This window comes from Lathyrus oleraceus, chromosome 1, assembly GCF_024323335.1.
Source record: "Lathyrus oleraceus cultivar Zhongwan6 chromosome 1, CAAS_Psat_ZW6_1.0, whole genome shotgun sequence".
NCBI classification, from domain to species: Eukaryota; Viridiplantae; Streptophyta; class Magnoliopsida; order Fabales; family Fabaceae; genus Lathyrus; species Lathyrus oleraceus.
In genome coordinates, this window is record NC_066579.1 from 235,306,201 (window position 1) to 235,315,746 (window position 9,546).

Consider the following 9,546-nt stretch of genomic DNA (forward strand, 5'->3'; position numbering starts at 1 on the left):
ATGCATTCTTTGTCAATCTATCAATGATTACCCAAATTGCATCATGCTTCTTCTGAGTTTTGGGCAAAGCAGTTACAAAATCCATAGCTATTCCATCCCACTTCCACTCCGGAATGTCTAAAGGTTGTAATAATCCAGCTGGCCTTTGATGTTCAATCTTTGCCTTCTGACATACCAAACAACTTTGAACATACTCTGTTATATCCTTCTTCATTCCAAACCACCAAAACATTTTCTTCAAATCTTGATACATCTTTGTGGCTCCTGGATGAAAACTCATCTTACTTTTGTGGCCTTCTTCCAAGATCAACTTTCGAATATCCTGGTTTTGAGGTATACACAACCTTTCTCCAAACCTTAGGATTCCATCACTCCTTATGTTAAAATCCCCATTCTGACCATCTTTGATAGTTTCCTTTATATTCATTAACTGGTCATCAAGTTGTTGTTCATCTTTGATCCATTTTAGATATTCATTAGACACGACAATAGTGCCTATGAACATACTTCCTTCACTGTGATGTACTCCACAAATTGGTTAATCAACTCTTCTTCCTTCAACATCATTGCAGATACATGAAGTTTCTTTCGACTCAAGGCGTCTGCTACAACATTGGCCTTTCCTGGATGATATTGTAACTCAAAATCGTAGTCCTTTAAAAATTCCATCCAACGCCTTTGTCTCATGCTTAGGTCTTTTTGATCAAATAAATACTTCAGGCTTTTGTGATCACTTAACATAGTGAACTTTGATCCATAAAGATAATGCCTCCAAATTTTTAAGGCAAACACAAATGCTGCTAACTCTAAGTCGTGAGTTGGGTAGTTTCTCTCGTGCACCTTCAAATATCTTGATGCATAAGCTATCACTTTACTTTCTTGCATCAACACACAACCAAGACCTTGGTATGACGCATCACAATACACATCGAATCGTCCTAACGGGTCTGGTAAGATGAGTATTGGTGATGAAGTCAATCTTTCCTTCAACTTCTGAAAACTTTCTTCACACTCTTTTGTCCATTCAAAGTTCTTACCCTTCCTCGTTAACTGAGTCATAGGCAAAGCGATCTTTGAGAATTCTTCAATGAATCTCCGATAATATCCATCTAGTCCAAGAAAACCTCGAATCTCACCAACATTCTTTGGACTTTCCCACTTTATTACTGCTTCGACTTTACTTGGGTCTACTACAATACCTTCTTTGCTGATAACATGACCAAGAAATTGTACCTCCTTCAACCAAAATTCACATTTCGAGAATTTCACGTACAATTGGCGGTCCTTTAATATATGTAGCACAATTCTCAAATGTTCTTCATGCTCTACCTCATTCTTGGAATAAATCAAAATGTCATCAATGAAAACTACAACAAATTGATCTAAGTACGACCTAAAGATCCTATTCATGTAATCCATGAATACTGCTGGAGCATTAGTCAAACCAAATGGCATCACTAAGTACTCATAGTGTCCATAACGGGATCTGAAAGCTGTTTTTGGAATATCATCCTCCTTCACCTTGATCTGATGATATCCAGACTTCAAGTCAATCTTCGAGAATACCGATGCTCCCTTTAACTGGTCCATCAAGTCATCGATTCTAGGCAAAGGATACTTGTTTTTTACAGTAGATTTATTAAGTTGTCTGTAATCTACACAAAGTCTAGAAGAACCATCCTTCTTCTTAACAAACAAGACTGGAGCTCCCCATGGCGATACACTCGGTCTAATAAATTCCTTCTCTAACATCTCGTCTAACTGTTTCTTCAACTCAGCCATCTCTGAGGGTGACATTCGATAAGGAGATATAGAAATTGGTCCAGTGCTTGGAACCAAGTCTATAGAAAACTCCACTTCCCTAACCGGTGGTAAACCTGGAACCTCTTCTGGAAAAACATCCGGGAATTCACAGACCACTGGAAGATTTTCAACACTAGGGGTTTCTCCTTCTGACATAGAGAATAACATCATAAATTTTTGGGTGAGAGTTTCCACCTTTATGACTTCTCCACTATCTTCTCCAAACGTTAAAATTTTCTTCTTGCACCCCAAGTTTACATCGTTGGCTGATAACCAATCCATTCCTAAGATGACATCTAGGTCTTTTAGCGGGAGTACTATAAGATCTACTAAGAATCTTCTATTTTCTAAAATTACAGGGCAGTCTGCACAGACTGAACAAGTTACCATTCTTTCTCCCGAGGGAGTTGTAATGGTCAACTTATTATTGAGATCAACAATTTCAAATCCCAAAATTTCCGCACAAGATTTAGATATAAATGAATGTGTAGCTCCTGAATCGTATAATCCTGATACCAACTTATCTCCAATTAGACACATACCTTGGATTAACCCATCTGACTTTGAGATCTCAGCTCCTCTAATTGCAAATACTCTTCCCGTGGTTGGCTTGTTCTGATTCTGAGGTCATTGACCAACATTTGGGCCTCCGTTCCTTGCTCTCCCTACATTGTTATTGTTTATTAGGACGCTCTTCTGGCTTGTTGGTTGGTTTTGTCCTTGGGGACAATCTTTGAGAAAATGGCCCTTCTGACCACAACGAAAACAAGCTCCAATATTTCTATTTGGACAATCTTTGTTAAGATGTACCCCTCCATAGCTGTAACACTTGAACATTAACCTCCTAGAATCCTGGTTATGATATGGTGTAGGCCTTTGATATGGCCTACCCCTTGTTGGGTCCTTCCTCCATGGCCTCGGTTAAAATGGCCCTTGTGATTGTTGTTTCGGGTTGGTACTTCTGATCCATATTGATTCTTCCTATTGTCAATTCCTTCCAACTCCAAACATCTTTCTATCAGCTCACCAAAGCGCATAATATGTAGAGGTAGAACCGCCCTCTGGATATCATATTTCAATCCATCTTGATACTTTTCACACATCCATTCTTCCCTTGGATGCAAGCGGTAAAATTCATAATACTTTAGCAAGGATTCAAACTTCCTAGTATACTCTCCCACCGTCATCATACCTTGACGCAGGTTCTGGAATTCTCTCTCCTTCTCTTTCCTACATAGCTTTGGAAAATACTTCCCCAAAAATTCTTCTTTGAACAAGATCCAATTGATCTCTCTTCCTCCCTCTTCCAATAATCTATGTTTTCCTCTCCACCAGGCTTCAGCGTCGCCTGTCAGCATGAATGTTGCATAACCGACTCTTCTATTCTCTCTACAGTGAGTGAAAGAGAATATCTTCTCTATCTCTTGCAACCATTTTTCAGCACCCTCCAGATTAAAGTCACCACCAAACTATGGTGGTTTACCTTTCAGAAACAAGTTCAATCTCGTATCTTCATGCACAGTTTCTCTTTGTTGTTGCTGAAAAAGTTGATGATCACGAGTGATTTGCAGGATTTGAGCATTTTGTTGTGTTTGAACTAACACAGCCGCAGCAAGTTCACGAACATCTCGAGTGTCAGCTTGAGAGTTCGTTCCAGTTTGGGAATGATCTTCTCGTCCTATGGGGATGTTAGCTACCCCTTCGGGAGTAGCTTCACCACTCACATTCCTACCTACACCTCTACTAGCGCCTCTACCAGCACTCCTACCATGCCTCACGTTTCTGGCATTCTGAACCATAACTTCCTGAAAAGGATAAGTTATTAGGTTCAATAATCTACAAGACATAAAGAACATAATAAATATGTATATTTATATCCCAATGAATGATTCATCGATAAGGATTTTGTCAATTCTCTCACATGCAATGTTATGTTTAATATGTTGAATTAATGCTTAACGTTAGTTATGATTATATCTAGAGTTTTGGCAAAGATAATCAATATTTAGTGTATAAACAAAAGCATATCAATTTATTCAATAACAACGATTACAAAAACCATGACCATGTTTCATTTAAAAACCTCTATTAATAAACCAAGCTAAGACTAGTAATGGTAACACTATAATTATCATTATTGCTAAGAAATCTTTACCTAATTCTTCATGCTTGATAATACCAATAAGAAACAAGATAATGACAAGAAGAGTGATGAATAAAAGAAAACATTTAGCCATTTGTAAGGTATGGATAAGTACTTTGAAATTGATATGAAAATAATGAATAGGTGTGAAGTATTTATATAGTGAATTTTGTGAAGTGTCCGTTATGTTACCGTTGGGTTTGTGACCGTTGGGGGAAAAAGAAAGAAGAATAAGTTAAGTGTGTTAAAGACGCTTCCTAGATCAGTGTATTAGAAGGCTATCAAGAGGAAGACTCAATGCACAAAAGAAAAGTTATCATCCTGTTTGGAATCCAACTTGATACAGTCAATATAACTCTAGACACTTACGGTCCGAGCTGAATCGACCAGCTCTGATACCATTAAATGAGACAGCCTATGTCCCATTAGTGAAATTCTAAAATAAAATACAGAAAATTTAAAAAATTTAAATAACAAGACTGAATTAATTAAAATATACTACTTCACATATATATGCTTCAAATATGTTTTACATAAAGTTTAACACCATTAAGACTAGTGGCCTTGCCACGTAGATAAAACTTAAAATAAAAGTACATGAAGAAAATCAAAAGAAAGCTTAATAGAAGGACCTCCTAAGTCCAACAGGACTGACACTTATACTGACTGTATATAATATTACGTACTAGTAACGATGTGATAAGCGTTTGACAAAACGCTAGCAACCTTCATCGTTGACATTATCGTAATCTGTCACTCCATAGCCTTCCCTCCTAAATGGTCTAGCTCGTCGCCTGATTGTCATATATCAATCCAAAGAGGCAAGACAAAAAGAATACAGGGCTAAGATTTACGTACAAGTTTAAAAGTGGGAATAGGATGTAAAATAGTAATATATATATATATATATATATATATATATATATATATATATATGACAACCATAATTATTCGAACAAGCGTATCTTTATCCCATATTTACCTATACTCTATAAGTATTTATTCTAATGCATCCTTGAACTATATGCTGACTCAGGCCACTAAACGCTGTCAAGGATACCTATCCCATTTACCAAGATCAGATATCACAAGACCACATGCCACCAACGTACTCCCAATTACCAAGAGCTACGCCACCTAACTTCACATGGAGTCCAGGTGTTATAAGTCGATCGTCCCTGAGGATTCAGGCCAAGATCCTCGTCTTGCCTAGCATGTATAAATAATAATCCCCGTCGGGATTGTAGGCGACTGATCAACCTCGTACGTCCCATACCGCACGGTAGTGGACTTATACATTCCTCAATGCAGGTCTATATGATCACTCAACCATCTTGTAGCAACGCTCAACTATAAGTATTTAGTTAATATTTGGGAAATATCGTATTAACCTTTCAGGTCATAGTTATTATCTCATTACTTCAGTTGAGTGCCAAATCCATTAAATGTCTTGTCTATTTCTCCTTGGTGTGATCCTTGTCTCTATATAACTAGTTCAGTTTATACAGTGAATAATGTATGGTTGACTTCCCAGGTAAGAGAGGTGGACCGTAAAGGACATGGTCGACCAAGTCTTATCCTTAGCTAGAACCCAACCAAATACAACTACTCAATGTATCCGACTTCCCTTATTTCATTGGGGATCTAACACTTAATATCTAATCAATGTTGTTGTTTCTCTCCTTAATAGATCATTTTCTTAGTCTATCAATCACAATCATTCAAGTATAAATAAAATAAACAATTAGACAATTAATCAAACAATGTAAGCACAATACAACCTCAAATTGTCATAGATCATTCTTATGATAAATAATTAAGGTCGGCATAACCTCGCTTAGTGATTTGGGAAAATCATTATTCGAGAATAGGCTCTCCTTACTTATTTATCGCTGGTAGGGCTTGGGTCACCACTACCCACATATATATATTAAGCTATTTTACGCTAACCGTCCCAACGTATACGAGACCTTGCCCCCACCTTTTGTTGTTGATCGTTGTTGAAAGTCCACGAGCGTTTTCTCTGATGTTTGCCCAGAACCTAATTTACGATAACCGTTGAATTGTACGAAATTTATAAAATAATTATAATATAATTTACGGTTAAATAAACATAATCCTGTTACAAATTAAAATATTTATTTATTTAAAATATTTAATAATAACCTCCACTATATTTAAATCGTTATTAAATTCAAGTATAAATTAGACTATACTCCCGTTTGAATTTGTTTGTTTTAGAAAATTATCAAGAGTGTATTCCTAATAACATATTAATTTTATAATAATACTTGGGCATTATAACAACTTAAAATGGTAAAACTTATCTTGGACTTTATAAGTTCAATATCTCAACGTCTTAACGGAAATTTAAATCAAAATCTTAAAATAACCTTTATATAAATAAAATAATTAAGATAATTAAATTATAACGACTTACCGGTTACTTATGAAAATGATTTGAGCAGAACTTTGACGTATCAAACTCCTTTAAAACTTTAGAAGAACTTTGACCCCAAAATAACTCTAAAAACTACAAACTGACACCGTGAAAACTTCGACAACTAAAACTAATATTTCTATATGAAGAAACTATAGAAAGAAGGAAATGAAGAGGTAAGAAAGATGATTTGTGAATGAATGAATGAAAATGGGGTGAGAAAGACCCCTATTTATACTAGTTGTAAGATATTAAAATAATGTAAATTTATCTCCTTTTGCCCATGCTTTCTAACTTTTCAACTCTTACTAGTAAATATGTCTTTGTCAAATATTTACAAGTCTTGCATGAATAGTTTTATAGGTGTTCTAATATGACTTTGTGAAAATAGTTGGTGAGAAATGTATGAAAGTTTGATTTTTCTACTATTTCATGACATATGATCATGTAGAATATTAATAGTAAAATAAAATATATTTCTTTTATAAAATGAAAGGATAAGTATAATAATAATAATAATAACAAGGGTAATTATTTAATACATTTATTAACTTAAGGTTATTTTATTTACTATTAGTTTGTAGAGTAAAATAGTAATATTCAAATCAAATAACATCAAATAATATAATAATAAAAATAATATGGATAATTAATTAACTTAAAATTAAGTATTTAAATGAATAATTTCAAAGTTTAATTTGTAAAATAAAACGATGATATTCAAATTGAATAATAATATTAATAATAAAATAAAGAGTAATTAGTTGATAAATTAATTATTATAGCGGCTAGTTTCAATGTTTAGTTTGTAAAAATTAGGGATGTTAAAGTCTCAATTATAATCATATATATTATTTAAGGTATGGAAAATTAGGATGTTACAGAATGTACATTCCATCAATCCCCTAAATCCAATAATGTTAACTTGACAAAGTCAAATCAACCTTGACCAAGGCCCAACAATAAATAAGAAACTCAATTAAGTCAATTCAAATGGTCAACACAATTAAAATGGCATTTATTCAATTAAAAATAATAAAATAATGCATTAAAATCAAATATGTTTTTTCCAAATCCTAAAATCTCATCAAAACACCAAATAAATGGCCATGAGATTTATCATAGGTCAAACAAGGTCAAAGGACCTTGGAGAAAAAATTTCATAATTTTTGGACATTTAAAAATATTTTTAAACAATTAAAAACAAATGAAAAATCAATTAATTCATGAAAAATATTAATAATGATCCAAAAAATAACTTTAATTAAGAATATGAAAGAGAAAAATATTTGAAATTTTGTGGTGAAAGTCTCATATTTTTTGGATCAATATTGAATTTAATATGAATTATTGAAGAAAATGGAATTAAAATGAAATTCAAAAAATCCAAAAATACGTGGACCATCAGATCTCCCTCATTAATTAAGGTGGCTGATCTGATGATCCAAAACATGCGTTCCATGTGTTCCTTAGTCAAATATGTTGTAACATGAGTAATCACAAGGCACGACTGAGATTAAAACGTGGAACATGGATCACACGGTTCAGACTCAAGACACATCATCACCAGAGCCAGAGCTCCGATTGTCTTCTCCAGTGAGCTTCACCGGACTGGTCAACATGAACCATCACCAAAATGCAAAACAGGGACATGATTTTAAAGAGAAAACATCAATGAGCACGAATATCACCTCCAATGCATCCAATTCCAACTATATTGAGAGATATGTGGAATTGAAAAATGAGGTTCATGATCTGAGTTGCTTCGATTTGGCCTCAAAGCAACTCAATCTTCTTGCCTACATTAGTAGGACTTCAGACAACTCAAGATTCAATAGAATTGAGAAAGAATCAAGGAGAATCGAAGAGTTTAAAATTTCTGCAAATTACCTTCAATAGAGGTCTGAGTTTGCTAGATCTTGATCTGAATCGTGCTTGGCTTCACTTCACTTGCTTGCAGGAGAGGAATGGAAAGGTTTAGAAGCAATGGACACCTGGATAATTGAATTCCAAAATAATGGATATTCAAGCTCAAATTCAAATGAATTTATCAGGGTTATCCTTTAGAGTGAAGGGTTTTCAATGGAGATTCAAAGCTGGCGCAATGTGTGTGTTAATTCTGAGCATAAAGGCCTCAATTTATAGGGAAATCAAATGATATTTGCACACTCTCTCCATTTTCCAAATTTGGTAAAAGGATGATGCCATGCTGCATGGGCGCGCATAGGCCCATGGAATGATGGTTTGAAAGTCCAAATGAATGATCAGATGCTTTGAAGATGGATTGGATAGCAAGGTATATGTGCATTGTCACTTGAAGATTGATCCATGCCAAATGATATCAGCCTGTTTAAGCCATGTGCAGCCTATCCATTTCTCATCCAAAATAAATGAATTTGAGCTCTTTGGAAAGGTGAGATCAAGAGGAACAAGTTTTATGTTGAACACTTTTTCATTTGGAGCTTGGAACTTGGAGATATTTTAGGTAGACGTTTGGAAAAATTTGACATATCAAAAATTTTCTAAGTGTCAAGCCATATGTCTTAATATTCCACCTTGCTTAACTTTTTATAGGAGCTTTAAAATAGAAAAGTGTCTTCATCAAAGTTGTAGCTATCTCAAATAACTTTAGAATGGTCACGAATTTCATGTCATTTGGGTTTAAAATGCTAGAGTTATGCATTTTTGAAGTTTGGAAAAATCACTTGATCAATGGTATAGGTCAAAAGTGACCTATAATGTAGCCTCATATCACATGTTCAAAGAAGTTGAATTTGCTCCCACTCCAAACATCAAAGTTTAATTAGACACATTGAATTTGATTGTGCAACTTTGAAATCTTCCATATCATAAAAATTGAGCAAGTTATGACCTTGGGAAGTTGACTTTCAAATTAGGGTTTAGACAAAATGACCTATAATGTTTCAACATAGAAAATGATTTTTCAAGCAAAACTAGCTCTAGGTCTCAACATGAAAGTTTTTTATAATGTCACTTAGAGTACGTTTTCTCTTAGAATCATTTTCATATGGTGAAAATTGTAGGAGATAGGGTATAGGGAGACCCAGTTTTGATTAGATGAATTCATCTGGCCAACCACCATCGACCAACTTGCTAATTTCCAATTCTCTTGACTTTATTGGCTCATGGTAGATCATAT

General features: G+C 34.4%; 1 long non-coding RNA gene across 1 annotated transcript; it reads right to left on the reverse strand.

The window, feature by feature from the left end:
* Window positions 1–4,680: 4,680 nt before the first annotated feature.
* Window positions 4,681–6,533, reverse strand: LOC127115634 (uncharacterized). Its single transcript, XR_007800820.1, has 3 exons — window positions 6,387–6,533; window positions 5,928–5,987; window positions 4,681–4,740 (listed from the first exon to the last, which is right to left on the reverse strand). It is a non-coding gene; the product is annotated as an uncharacterized LOC127115634 (long non-coding RNA).
* Between the last annotated feature and the right edge of the window lie 3,013 nt (window positions 6,534–9,546).